This window comes from Cynocephalus volans, chromosome 1, assembly GCF_027409185.1.
Source record: "Cynocephalus volans isolate mCynVol1 chromosome 1, mCynVol1.pri, whole genome shotgun sequence".
NCBI lineage: Eukaryota > Metazoa > Chordata > Mammalia > Dermoptera > Cynocephalidae > Cynocephalus > Cynocephalus volans.
The window spans coordinates 82311857-82327238 of record NC_084460.1 but is presented as its reverse complement, the minus strand read 5'-3'; the positions used below and the strand labels follow the sequence as shown (position 1 = coordinate 82327238).

Genomic DNA, 15382 nt, shown 5'->3' with positions numbered 1-15382 from the left:
TTTATTTTCAGTTTGCAGCAACAAATTACTAAATGATATTAAAAACATAATGACCACTTTATTTCTTTATTGCTTGATGTTTCTTGGACCGATGAATACATGATTAACCTCTTTCAGAACCTGGGTACATTGCTCGCTGAAGTGAGAAGTAAGGGAAAGCATTTGGTTGGACTTTGTAGAATGCAAGGTCATTGAGGGTAGAAGGCCTGTCTTTGTATGCTGGATTTGCCTAGCTGGGTGGCACACAGAGTGGCTATTTAATAGAGGTGACTCAACAACAATGTGTTTAGCAGAAAGATAAACTTGAAATGCTGAGCAAACAGCTGAAGCCAGAGTGGCTTACAGCACACAGTGACACACCCTATCCTTGACCACTTTGAACTAAATTTTGTTCTAAGACACCCATGTAATTGATTTCATCAGGGCCTCCTGCTCCTGGTCCCACCCAGTTTGCTCATCAGCCTCTTTCAGCTTGACATCACATTTCCTAAACAGGAAGATGAATTTCTTCCCTGGAGGGGTGGAGCTGAGCTAATCCTCTTGGCACCAGCCAGATGTGATGCAGAACTAGAGAGCATGGAGAGCCTCAAGTTCAATTTAGTGAAAATTCACAGGGTTGGATTTCTGTACAAAGCAGGTCGGCCAAACACCCAGGTCATTTGACATTTTCAAGGGGTCACAGGCCTCGGGCTTCTCTGTGTCCCAGTAATACCAGTAGGTTAAATATCATTCAGAAGAATCAAATCCTCGTCTCAAAGTAGAGTTGAGGTAGATGTATTCCTATTTTAATTTCTCATAAGAAAGAACTGTCTAAATTGATAGGGGACAGGATTTGGAATGAGACAGCCAGGGTTAGGGGCTTAGCTTCTTTGCTTGTTTGGCCTACGTAAGCTATTTTAAATTGTCCTTGGTTTCTTTGTTTGGAAGATGGGAATGTCTTTATTTACCATTGTCCAACAGAGGTAAAATTTGGTTTATAAGCAAAACATTTTTCTTTCTTGGAGAAAGACTCCCAAATTATTATTCAGAAATTAATCCTATATAATTCATTCTCTATTTATAAAGCAAATGTGATTTTAAAAAAAAGTTATAAGAAACTGTTTTTTCTTCTCTTTTATTATACAAATGGAGATGAGCGTCTATGATAAACATTTCTGGAAGTTGAGAACCATTATTTGCATCTCTGCCCCACACCTGTTCTCTCTTCGGACACCTCCACTACTGCATCAGCTCCCTTCCCTTCACATTCAGAGGTGGAAAGTTCATCCAATCCCCAGTGTTTATCAGGTGTCTGCTGTTCTGGGTGCTGGAGATTCTGTGGTGAATAAACATGTCGGTAAACACTGAAGAAGTTAACAGAGGATAAATTGACCTGGACTCTCCCTGTCTCTGACTCTGCAGTCAAGTAAAATGAGCACAGAACACTCTGGTGTGGCTTGGCCACGTGGGAGTCACTGAAGGCCTCGATGGAGCAGTTAAGGGGACGAGGAGGTTGTGACTGTTCCCACACACTCACTCACTCACTCCACATACATGTATGAAAAGCCTAATATTTGCCAGGCATGTACCAGTCACTGGGTTCATCTGTAAGTAAAACACACAAAGTTCCTGGACTCAGGGAGTTTAGAGTTGAGTGGGGAAGATGGAAAAGTAAATGAGTAATTACAAAATGTGAAGTGTTATGAAGGAAACAAATAGGGGCTGAGAAAGGGAAGGAAAGGGAAGACCTGTTAAGTTAGGACAAGGAAGATCTCACTGAGGAGTGGAAATGTTCAGGAATGAAAAATGGAAAGGTGCCGGCCACGTGAAGAACAGGGAAGAGCATTCCAGGCAGATGGAACAGCATGTGCAAAGGCCCCAAGAGAGGACAGAGCTTAGTGAGTTTGAGCAATTGGAAGGAAGCCATTGTGGCAGGAGCCTAGTAAGGAAGGAGGACTGGAGTACAAGATGAAGTTGGCAGAGTGCAGACCATGTTATTCACATGTTATCCACAGTTTAATGGGGCCATTACCATTGTTCAGGTAAGGGAGTGATTGCATGTAGTTTCCATTTCAGAACATCATCTCTGACCGTGCTGTGGAGAATCAGTAGTGAAGGCGAGGACTGCAGGAAGCAGGAAGGTCTTCAGGAAGGTACTGCAGTATTCCAGGTGGTGGCGGTAATGATAAAGAGACCTGGATGAGTTCAAAATAAAGTTTGGAGGCAGAGTCCACAGGACTTAGAGATGGACTGAGTGTGGTAAGGGAAAGGGAGGAATCAAGATTAGCAGAGATGAGGGAGGCTGAAGGAGGAAGAGGCTTGGGGAGGAAAATCAAGGGTTCTTCTTTGGACATGTGAAAAATAAAGATGCATGTGAGATACTAAAGGGGACATGTCCAGTCAATATAGTTGGATAAATGAGACAGTGAGCAACCTTGGCTGGAGGTGGTATATTCATTACCAGTCTATTGATTGTATTTAAATTTATGGAAGTGGATGAGCCCACTTAAAGGAGGCCTGTAGAGAGAAGAGGAGAGGTTCTAATTGCCAGCCTAGGGGTTGGAGAGAGGACCGTGTGCAGGGTGCCAGGTAATCAGCAGCCAGCGGGAAGGGATGTTTCAGAACCAAGAGCAGAGGATGCTTCAAGAAGGAGCTGTGCCCACAGGGTGGAATGCTGTGGACATTCATATCAGAAGGCACAAAGCAGTGTCCATTGGATTTGGCCACATGTAGGGAGGTCACTGCAGACTGTGAGAAGAGAAGAGCAGTTTCAGTGTTGGTGGTATGACAGGGCCAAAGCCAGGCTGGAGCTGATGGAAAATGGGTGGGGAGGGGGAGGCTTTAGAGACAACCTGGGTAGCTGAAGGGGTTGAAGGGGTATGCAGAGTCAAAGGAGAGTTTTATTTTAAAGAGGTGTAAGAGTAAGCTTGTATGCCATTGGAGTGATCTAGAAAGAGGGAGTTATTGATAAAAGAGATGTGGCTGGGAAGGAAGGGAGAGAGAGACTTGATAAAGTGAGGTAGAGGGTTGGACACTTATGTCAGGGTGGTGGGACCAGGTAGGTTTGTAGAACTCATCACGGGAAGACATGGGATCTCCTGTTTGAGGAATTCTATTCTCAGTAAACTATGAATCAAGTGGAAAAGAGGCAGGTGTGAGAAGTGAGGAAAAGGAAGGCGAGCCTCTTCAAAATATCCCAATGCCTCAGGTCCTTTTATTACTAGTAATTTCTGCCTCACTGATTTCTTTGGTTTTTGACACTGAAGAGATGGGCTTGGTGGAATAGAGAAAGGAGAACTCCAGGAATTCTTGTCCTTGGAGGAGACTGCAGTACAAAAAGCAGGGGAAAACTGCAGAAGTGAGAGGCCGCAGTTGGAGATTCACGTTGCCATGAATTAAAGTTTAATTTAATGCATATTAAATTAGTTTTTTTTTTTTTTTTAATGTCAGAAAAATTCCCCTGGTTAATTGTTAGCCCTTCTAACAGGAAATGACCATACTGGTGGCTGAGGTGGATTTTTACGATTCTAATATATAAGAACACTAGAGGGCAGCATTGTTGAAAGAAAAAATCAACCGAGTCTAGATGCTGCTGTTTTACACGTGTATGATGGAAATGTACTTTGAGACTGACGCGCTGCTTCCTGCTCTAAGGAGGCAGGTTGGAAATGCATTTTAAAAGCATCCTAGGCAGATCATTGATTCTGAATGGGGAAAAGGACATTAGAAAGATCATTTAGTGCATTACAATTACCTGCCTCTGGTAAAGGACACTCAGACAAATGTAACTACATCTGATAACCCAGGACTGAATGTGACCCCCACTGCCCACACTCCCCGACTTTTCCAGAAGCCTTAGCCCCAGTGGTTCTCAACCCTGACAGCACATTAGAAACACCCAGGGGCTTCACCAACTACTCACATCCCAGCTCGACCGAAGTTCTGTTACATCAGAAATCTGAGGGGTGGACCGACCCCGTGGCTCACTCGGGAGAGTGCGGCGCTGGGAGCTCCGAGGAGGCGGCGGGTTCGGATCCTATATAGGGATGGCCGGTGCGCTCACTGGCTGAGCGCGGTGCGGCCAACACCAAGCCAAGGGTTATGATCCCCTTACCGGTCACAAAAAAAAAAAAAAAAAAAAGGAAAAAAGAAATCTGAGGGGTGAGGCCCTGGCATCAATATTTTAAAAACTCATTCTAGAGGAGTCTAGTGTGACACCAGAGTTTAGAACCAATGTGCTTGTCTTTACCAGTGGTCTCAAAGTTTACCCCTGGGCCAGCAGCATTAAGGAGCACCTGGGAACTTGTTACAAATTCAAATTCTAGGGCCCTACACCAGACCTATAAACTACAAATTCTGGGGCTGGGGCCCAGCAGTCTATGTTTTAACCAGTCCTCCAAGCAATTCTGATACGTAGTAAAGTTTGAGAATCATGCTTTATACCATTCCCGAGTAAGCCACTTCAGCGGGTGTAAACTTTGTCCCACATTTCCTCCTTTGTTCTTTCATCTAATCTCAATTCTTCATGCTATAATTTAACCTTCACTTTAGGTATTTGCCTTATGCAAACAATCACTATGATACACACACACACACACACACACACACACACACACACACACACACACACACACATATTTTGGTATGAATCAGAATCACCTGGGGAATTTGATAAAAATATGGAGGACCAGGTCCTAGCCTTCTTCGATAAGCTGCAACCTTTGTATTACTTTTATTAGAGCTCAAATTGCAGAAGTTTGAGAAAAACCGTCTAAGCTATCGAAAGTCTTTGTTAAATCTTCCCTCTGTGCTCCTTTTCAGGTTGGAATAATCATTATTCTTTCACCCGGTGATGCCTCGCTAGGGCTCACAGGCCCCAGGCAGCTCTCTCTGTCATTCCTGTATCCTTAGCACGCAGCTGGCGCTCTACAAGTGCCACAAGTCGATTTTGCTTCTGAGTGTTCCATTTCCATCTGTAAAGTGAGGGTGATAATGATTCTGTGGAATTCTTTCAAAGCTTGACATGGGATAATGCGCGTAGACCTATTTGTAAATCTGAAAGAGTAACAAGTAAGCAGAATATGATCCTGGTTGTTTCTTCTCAAATAGGCTGAGATGCTGACATTTCAATGACATTCTTCTTTCAGTAATACAGGTCATCTGTGTTTAAAAACATGCATTTCATGCCAAAGGAATTAATATGATGATTTATTCTGAGTGAAAATTTTTAAGATTTTTAATTGCACCTCAGGCAAAAATGGTGGCTCACATTAAACATTTTTTCATGGGAAATGTTCCCTAGAACTTTGAAAGTTGTATGCAAATAGTTACACTGCATGAACAATAAACCATAAGAACTGACAATACAAATGTGTAGAAATTAGTGTTTTGATCAAATAAAATATACTCAGATTAACCTGGCCATAGACACAAAATGATAAAACCAAAAGAAACCTTAGAGATAATCCAGAGGTAATCTTCTTACTCTAGATGAGGAAACAGGCAGAAAAGTTAATTGTTTTAAGGCATAATTAAGAGGTTGAATATTAACAATTATAAATATTTCAAATATGCTTACAAAATACTGAGAATGAACACACAAAACAATAATTGTATTATATAGTGAAATTATATGTAATTTTGTTTTGTATTTTCCAAGTTTCCTGTAAATGTGTTATCATACTTCTATAATGTAAAAAATAAAAGAGAAAGAATATCTAATAAGCAAGGGCACTGCTTTAAACACTAATGTGTTATAGGTTTAAACAGATAAAATTGCTGTTTTTGGAGGCCATAAATGGTTGAATATTGGCAGTGTCACATGGTTTGACCTAACTGATATCACATCCTTTCTTTTTTCAGTGGCAAGGACCTGGGAGAGGCCGGGACACTGGTGTAATGCAGAGACTTGGTTTCATCATAGGAGTTGTTGTAAACACTAATAAAAAATAGGTCTACACCTGGACACAATTTTTACTTCAAACCAGCTGTCTGTCCTTTATCTACCTTCAGCTGTTTATTTACTTGTTTAACCTCAGAAGCTGTGGTTGAGGTGGTGGTTTAGGATTGTGTCTCTGTTTCCTCTTGGATCTTTATCAGTTCTTCATCCCTGGGCTGTAGTGAGTCCTCCCTGAGTGCTCAGCTTAGTGCCTGGAGACAGAGGACTGTCTTTTCTCACAGGATTGGATACCTTGTACCCATAAATGGAGTGAAGTCATGCTTAGTATGGACCACAAGCCACTGGCCTTAAAGGTTTGCTGACTGTGTGAGGAGAACCTAGATCCATTCATCTTACAGAGCACGCACCAGGATTCCAGAGACATTGGCCTTTTGTGTTTGTGTGTGTGTGTGTGTGTGTGTGTGTGTGTGTGTGTGTTTCTCTGTCACAGTCACTAACCTGGGACACATCTCTTGACCTTGCTGGCTCTCAATTTCTTCATTGCAAATGAATAGACATTAATTGACATTAATTGAGCACATATGTAATTTTTGTAGTAACTGGGTAGATAACATTTTAATTCCAAATTTTTTTTTTTTAATTTGCAGTTCTTTAATGAAATAAAATTATGTTTATACATTTGTTAGGGCCATTTATGTTTTGTGAATTGCCTGTTTCTATATACTTTACAACTTTTACTACTGGACTGTTCTTTTTCTTTTTCTTTTCTTTTCTTTTATTTATTTATTTTTTTAAATTTTTATTTGTTTATTTATTTTTTAATTTTATTTTGTCAATATACATTGTGGTTGATTATTGTTGCCCATCACCAAAACCTCCCTCCCTCCTCCCCTCCCCCCTCCCCCCCAACAATGTCCTTTCTGTTTGCTTGTCTTATCAACTTCAAGTAATTGTGGTTGTTATATCTTCATTCCCCGCCCCGGTTTTTTTTTTTTTTGTGTGTGTGTGTGTGTGTGTGTGAATTATATATTAATTTTTAGCTCCCACCAATAAGTGAGAACATGTGGTATTTCTCTTTCTGTGCCTGACTTGTTTCACTTAATATAATTCTCTCAGGGTCCATCCATGTTGTTGCAAATGGCAGTATTTCATTCGTTTTTATAGCTGAGTAGTATTCCATTGTGTAGATGTACCACATTTTCCATATCCACTCATCCGATGATGGACATTTGGGCTGGTTCCAACTCTTGGCTATTGTAAAGAGTGCTGCGATGAACATTGGGGAACAGGTATACCTTCAACTTGATGATTTCCATTCCTCTGGGTATATTCCCAGCAGTGGAAATATAGGCTCTTTGTTGGGAGCCTTCTGATAACAGCTTCAATCTCCTTTATCTTTATTGGTCTGTTCAAATTTTCTACGTCTTCATGGTTCAGTTTTGGGAGCTTGTGTGTGTCCAGAAATTTATCCATTTCCTCCAGATTTTCAAATTTGTTGGCGTATAGTTGTTTATAGTAGTCTCGAATGATTCCTTGTATTTCAGATGAATCAGTTGTAATATCACCTTTTTCATTTCTAATTTTGGTTATTTGAGTCTTCTCTCTTCTTTTTTTTGTTAGCCATGCTAATGGTTTGTCAATTTTATTTATCTTTTCAAAAAACCAACTTTTTGATTCATTGATCTTTAGAATTGTTTTTTGGTTTTCAAATTCATTCAGTTCTGCTCTGATCTTAATGATTTCTTTCCGTCTGCTAACTTTAGGTTTGGATTGTTCTTGTTTTTCTAGTTCTTTAAGGTGAAGTGTTAGGTTGTTTACTTGCCATCTTTCCATTCTTCTGAGGTGAGCATTTAATGCAATAAATTTCCCCCTTAATACTGCTTTTTCAGTATCCCACAGGTTTTGGTGGGATATGATGTATCATTATTTTCATTAGTTTCAATAAATTTTTTGATTTCCTGCTTGATTTCTTCTTGGACTCATATGTCATTAAGTAGAATGCTGTTTAATTTCCATGTGTTTGTATAGTTTCCAGAGTTTCGTTTGTTATTAATTTCTAGGTCTGAGAAAATACATGGGATAATTCCAATTTTTTTGAATTTATTGAGACTTGATTTGTGACCTAATATGTGATCTATCCTGGAGAATGATCCATGTGCTGCTGAGAAGAATGAATATTCTGAGGTTGTTGGATGGAATGTTCTGTAGATATCTGCCAATTCCAATTGGTTCAGAGTATTGTTTAGATCTTGTGTTTCTCTACTGATTCTTTGCCTAGATGATCTGTCTAATATTGACAGTGGAGTGTTCAGGTCCCCTGCTATTATGGTATTAGTGTCTCTTTCCTTCTTTAGGTCTAATAGAGTTTGTTTTATAAATCTGGCTGCTCCAACATTGGGTGAGTACATATTTATGATTGTTATGTCTTCTTGATGGATCAGTCCTTTTATCATTAAGTAGTGTCCCTCATTGTCTCTTTTTATGGTTTTTAGTTTAAAGTCTGTTTTGTCAGATATAAGAATAGCTACTCCAGCTCGTTTTTCTTTTCTGTTTGCATGGTAAATCTTTTTCCATCCTTTCACTCTTAGTCTATGTGAATCTTCATGGGTGAGGTGGGTCTCTTGTAGGCAGCATATAGTTGGGTCCTCCTTTTTGATCCAGTCAGCCAGTCTGTGTCTTTTGATTGGGGAATTTAAGCCTTTTACATTAAGAGTTGTTATTGAAAGGTGTTGATTTATTCCTAGCATTTTATTGGTTGTTTGGTTGTCTTAGGTGTCTTTTGTTCCTTGCTTTCTGATTTACTGTTTGGTTTCTGAGTTTGTTCGTTCCTTAGGTTGTAGATAGTGTTTTTGTTTGTTTGTTTTCTCTTCATGAATGCCTTTTTTATTATACTAGTGGGTTTTTATTTTTCTTGGGTTTTTATGGCAGTGGTAGTTATTTTTCAGGAACCAAACCCAGTACTCCCTTGAGAATTTCTTGTAAGGGTGGTCGTGTGGTAGTGAACTCCCGCAGTTTTTGTTTGTCTGAGAAATATACTATTTCCCCTTCATTTCGGAAGGATAGCCTTGCAGGGTAGAGTACTCTTGGCTGGCAATCTTTGTCTTTTAGTATTTTGAATATATCATCCCATTCCTTTCTAGCTTTAAGGTTTGTGATGAAAAGACTGATGTTAGCCTGATTGGGGCTCCCTTATAGGTGATTTGATGCTTCTCTCTTGCAGCTTTTAAGATTCTCTCTTTGTCTCTGAGTTTTGCCAATTTGACTATAATATGTCTTGGAGAAGGCCTTTTTGGGTTGAATACGTTTGGAGATCGTTGAGCTTCCTGGATCTGAAGATCTGTGATTTTTCCTATACCTGGGAAGTTTTCTGTCACTATTTTGTTGAATATGTTTTCAATGCAATCTCCGTTTTCCTCCCCTTCTGGAATACCCATTACTCGGATATTTGAGCGCTTAAGGTTGTCTGATATCTCTCTCAGATTTTCTTCAATGTCTTTGATTCTTTTTTCTTTCTTTTTGTCTGCTTGTGTTATTTCAAACAGCCCATCTTCAAGTTCAGAGGTTCTCTCTTCAACTTCGACAAGCCTGCTGGTTAAACTCTCCATTGTGTTTTTTATTTCGCTGAATAACTTCTTCAGTTCAGCAAGTTCTGCTACATTTTTTTTCAGGACATTGATTTCCTTGTACATTTCCTCTTTCAGGTATACTTTTCCTCATTTCATCATGATGTCTAGCTGAGTTTTCTTGTATCTCATTCAGTTTCCTTAGAATTATCACTCAAAATTCCTTGTCAGTCATATCAAGGGCTTCTTGTTCTATAGGATCTAGAGTTTGAGATTTATTAACTTTTGGTGGTGTACTTTCTTGATTTTTTGTATTTCTGGTATCTTTTTTTTTATGTTTATTCATTGTGGCAGGGGGTTTCACAGTCCACAGGTTTGAGACTATTGACTAACTAAGATGTTGCTGTGGTTGCCCATTTGGTATGGCTACCTCTGTGACTGCTCAGTTGGCCTCTAGTGCCTTGTGTGTATGGTTGCCTCAGGTCTTGGGCCTCTCCGGGGAGCCACCTCTCTGGTCAGCTTGGACTCTGCTGGGCTGCTGGATCACGTACCACAGGGTGTGTGATCTCTGTTGAGCTTTCACTTCCTGTGCAGGACTTCTCCCTGTTCCGTGTGCTCTGGCCCGGGCTGTTGGATCATGCAGTGGCGACCCCACAGGGTGTGTGGTTTCTGTCGAGTCTCCGCCTCCCTGGCCGGACGTCTCCCCGCTCTGTGCGCACTGGGCTGGGCTGGGACGTGTCTTCGGCAACCCTCTTCTATCAGCTGGGCCTTCAAGACCCTGCTCGGCACCGCCTCGCCCAGGAAGTCTACCAGGTTTCTGCTAGGCACAGACGACCGGTTGCTGTGGGTGCCTTTGTAGCACTGTGTAGATCTTTCTTGGGACTTATCACCTTCCTCCTGGTATCACAGTTATTTGTGTACTTGTCTTATCTCCCACACCAGAGTGTGAGCTCCTCAGGGGAGAAGCCCGCAGCACATGGTTCACCTTTGTATCCCCCCGGCATGGACCGAGTCCGGTGCCCGCCTGCCGTCAGCTCTCCGGCAGGTTCAAGCGGACTTGGGAACTCTCCTACCACACTATTCCTAACCAGAAATCGGTTAGGCGTTTTTCCGAACTGGTGGCCGCAGAGATGGTCAATCTGCCTCCCAGTAACAGGAAGTTTACCGGGGGCTGGAGCCCAGTGTGCGGTGGAGTGACAGTCGGCCCAGCCCGTACTTCCTTGCCCTCCTGACACTGGCCAGGGACGCCCCACGCCACCAGCCCCGCCAGAGAACCGTGGAGGGAGTGGGAAGGGAGACTGGCCCACAGGCCCCGGGAAGCCCCATTCCGGGGCAAGCAAGTGGGAAGGCTCAGTGAGGAGCCAAGCCGGGCGAGGAGGACAGGCTTGGCCGAGCCAGGCTGGTTCCACCACCACCTGAGAAAATGGAGGCAGCCCTGGGGCCGGTGAGTGGCCCAGTGGGGCAGGCGGAAGCCGGGCGGGCGTCCGCCCCCCAAGTAGGGCTGGGCTGGGGGTCACTCACAGGGTTGTGCCGGGTAGGGCGGCTCCCTCTCTGCCTCTGCGTCGTCACCGTCCCCGTTCTCGACTGCCTCCGCCTCGGGCTGCTCACTCGGTCCCGCGGCGCGGCTCGGGCGCTCCCAGAAATCTTCTTTTATGCCGGCCTGAAACCTCGAATCATCAATAGGGCAGCTGGCTGCCTTCAGCGCAGCCCCGGCCTCCAGGATCCTGTCTGCATCCTCAGCAGCCCTGGCGCCGTGTTCCCTGTTTAGAGACTCGCTTTTGCAGCTAAGAAACAGTTCTTTTCCTGCTCCATACTTCAAAGCTGTTGCCTGTAAATGAGGCAGCCTCTCCTGCCGAGGGCAAAGTGGTGGTCAGCCCCCACGACCGGCCACCAGCAGCAGTCCTCCCTTAAGAGATGGCAAGAGGAAGGTCCACAAGTTTCCCGGCTGCCTAAGGCCCAGTGGCCGCCTTTTCCACCTCAGCTACTCCGCGCCAACTGCCGCAGCCACCGCCATCTTGAAAAGTCTTTTAATTCCGATTTTATCAATGAAGAACCTGAGACTCAGAAAGATAAAGTCACTTGGGCAAGGTCTCAGCAGATAGTCTATAAGGCCACATTTAGCACTGAAGTTCTATGACTGGTCATCTTGGAAGACTTTGTGCATAGTGCGTTGTGAGAGAAGGTGGGTTGGGGACAGAAAATCACAGGGCACTTACTTCATTGACCCCATTGTGTATTTGTGCATGTGGATGCCTTGTGTGTGATTATATCCACCCATCCCTTTATGTTTAATACACTGGTAGTTTATGGTGTGTATAAATGGTTTAGGAAATATGAGCTATCTTTTTACTTCCTTGAAGAAAGACCTCAAATCTGATGACTCTGAAAAAAGAGCCAGAAATGGGTTTGTGTGTGCATCTGATCTGCCAAAGCTTAGAAAAAGAGTTGTCTTTACAAGATAGTTTACAGAGAATAGGCTTTCTGGATCAGGGCATTGGCCAAAAGATTCTGGATCAGAACAAGACCATATTCAAGGAACTAGAAAGGAATTCATGCACCAAACCAAGACGGTAAAACCTCTGCTATCTGGAGAATTGAATCTTGTTTAAAACTCTGACCCAGGAATGGCAATTTTATGTCTCCAAGGACCATGCACTGTCATCTACCTTGAAGCTACCCTGAGAACCCTCCCTACAGGGCACATAGTCCTCAACCTCTCTGCTCTGCAACACACTGCTTTTCCTTGTCCCTACACAGTTTGAAGTGAGCCTTTGATATCGTCCAAATGTGATTTCAGAACCTTATTCTGAAATGTGGAATAGGTTATTGAAAAGGGACACTTCTAGCTTCACTTTTAGCTAAAGTCCAAAGGCCCTGAATTACTAAGTTTGAAAGTGAGGTGCCACGGGGCTGCCCGGGGTCCTGAGGTATGGAGCCAGGGACCAACTCCTTCTCCTCCAACCAGGCAAGGAGCACATTAAAAATATCACTTCCTTATGACCGCAGCCACCACAATAACCGCGGCTGCTGCGAAAGTGACTAGATGCCACAACCACCATGCAGATGACCTGCCAGCCATTTGAGTGCATTGACACAAGGAGAGTCACCAGTGGAGGCCAAAGAAAAGAAGAGGACATCTCTCTCAACAAAACCCGTTCCAGAGTGACAGAAGAAGCATCTGCTCTACAGTAATAGTGGGAGACCTGAACACACCTCTCTCAGCACTGGACGGATCATCTAGGCAACAAATCAAGAGAGGAACCATTACTCTTTCAGAAGGAGAGAAGAAATCTAGGGTTACCAGAGGTGGGAGGGGGGAGGGATGGGGAGAGATTGGACAAGGGGCATAAAGAATAAGTACAATTTGTAATAATATATATGCTAATAATATTGATTTGATCAACATATGTCAATGCTGAATCCCCAAAATATGTAATAATCAATTATGATACAATTAAAAAAAAAAAAGTGAAGTACTAGACCACCTATGTAGGAAACCATAGTAAAAAAAAGTTCAGCCATGGTTAGCCCAACCCCCACCTTGAAAGAATAAATGGGTGGAGGTTGAAGTTCTGAGATAACTTACTGGAGTTTGTTTGAATTCTGTGGTGTTTCTTTGCTTCCATCTTTCCCCCCTCCATCTTTCACCTCATTTCAAACCAAATAAAATGACAGAACCTAAAAATCCCATGTGAAGAAATTGCAAATAACAGCTCGTTGAGCCTGACCTTGCTGTGACTTCTCCTGAGCGGACAAGCTATCCTGGGGATCCTGCCTGTTCCTTGTTCAACTCTCCCTGCAGAGGGGAGGCTATGTGATGCTGTACACTTTTTTTTTTATTATTATTTCTTTCTCCACCAGACATCCACTCTTTAATTCTAGCAAGAGAGCGATTGTTCATTTTATGTTATGGTAAGAACTACCAAGTGACTCGCCCAAGGCAACGACAGGGCATTTTTATCTTTTGGTTCTACTCCATCCTCATTATTTCCCTGTAATCCTCTTATCACCACCTCCAGTCCTTCCCCTTCTCACCTAGACCCACTACTGCTGCAGATACTTTCCAGGAAAGAATTACGTAGAGTATTGATCAGACAATTGCACCTTCTCCCTCAACATGGTCCCCACCATTTCCTACTAAAATCTGGTGATTCCAAACTATCCGTGTTTGGTTAATACTGAGTGGTAGTAATTGAAGAGACAATTTCTGTTCTGATGAAAGGGAGGTGTGAGTACAGAGTACAATGCAAGTACTGCTTATGTCAAATCTGTAGGATTTGTGAACAGTGGAATGAATTCCAATTCATTAAAAAACATTCAAGGTGAGAGTAAACCCATTGCTTTAAATTTTGTCTGCAGCAAGGCAATGAATATAAACAAATTTAAACCAATAAACCTAAGGGAACTGAAATTTCAGGATTATGCCATTTTCCTAGATACCTGACTTATATCTTACCTGTGAAGCTAAAAGTTATATCATCAATAGACTGGAGGAAACGAGTCCTCTAAGTTAACCTCTCAGGGTTTCCTTTGGCAGTGTTACTCAAGTCCATCTGTAAAAAAGGAACTTTGGTAGTTTGAAAATGGGTCTTCCCCTGATGTGGGGTATCTCCCGGACATAAATGAAAATGTTAAAATTTAAAAGGGATGCTCTTTCCTTCTACTAAAATTTTTAAAGTTTTGCTCTTATCACTTAAGTTTTTGCTCCATCTTGAATTATTTTTTTTGTGCATGTGGTGTAAAGTAGGGATCTGATTTCATTTATTTCTCATGTTATCACAGAGAAGAGCCACTTTTGGGGGGCCCATTTATTAAGTCCCTTGTTTCCCCACTGATATTCTAGACCACTTTGTCATATATCAAAGTTTCATAAATTCTAGCATCTGTTTCTGGAGTCTGTATTATATTCCATTGTCAGTTTCTCCCATAGCCAGTACTATTCTTAGTGAGGCCACATTGAGTGCTGATACCCAGTAGGGCAAGTCCTTCTTTTCCACTGTACCTATATTCAGGAATCACTTCGGCTCTTCTTGGCCCTTTACTCTGCCTTATAAATTTTATAACTAGCTTTGAAATTATTTAAAACACTTAAATGGATTTTGGTTGGAATAGATGAATTTTAGCAGAATTGGCATCTTTAAGATAAGATGTCTTCCTGTCCATGAACTTGGACAGAATATATCCAAGATATATCTCTATTTACTCAATCTCCTTCAATGTCCTTCAGTAAGGTTTTATAAATATTCCCATACAGTACTTGCACATTTTTAAAAAAAATTTTATTCTTATTTGATATTTTTAAAAAATATTATAAATTGTTTCTTTCTTGCCTGCAAAGGCTTTTTGGTCTCTCCCATTCTTTTCCCTTTGTTTTTTCATTTCTTCTCACCAGGGGCTGTCAGGCCTTTCCCTTGTAAATTCTATGGCCCTTCTGGCTTCTCGACTTTTCCCCTCTCCCTTCATCTACATAATAATGCCCAGAAGCCTTTGGAGGTAAACAGCACTTTCCTGGGCAGGAGAGTGAGAGATGACTGGGGAGGCTTATGCATTAATATTTTTTCCCCTTCACACTGGCATTTTGTACTGAGAATAATTCTACATAACTTTAGAGATCAGAGGAGCAGATAATAATGGCAACAGCCTCTAGCAGAGACAGAAATATCTACTGCTGGACATTTGCCTGGTTGGGAGGCTTTCTTAATCTCTGTATGAAAGTCAGCTGCCATGGTCTGTGCTAGTATATTGGTATGTGGTCAGTCAAGCCCTTCAAATTCTCTCATAGAAAATGGCCAAGATAATTCTGATCTAGAAAATTCTCAAAGCAGGTGTTACCAGTTGCTCATCAGTACCATAGATGGTATTTCTCTGAACATTTGATTTAGAATATTGTGATTTTTTCCAGTAAAAGTACCAAAATGATCTGTATGCAGAAATAAATAAG

General features: G+C 42.0%; 1 protein-coding gene across 5 annotated transcripts in view; it reads right to left on the bottom strand.

Annotated features, from left to right (window-relative positions):
• Positions 1-15382, bottom strand: part of KCNAB1 (potassium voltage-gated channel subfamily A regulatory beta subunit 1) — a 406409-nt gene that overhangs the window by 20881 nt on the left and 370146 nt on the right. The gene's annotated exons all lie outside the window — the stretch shown is intronic.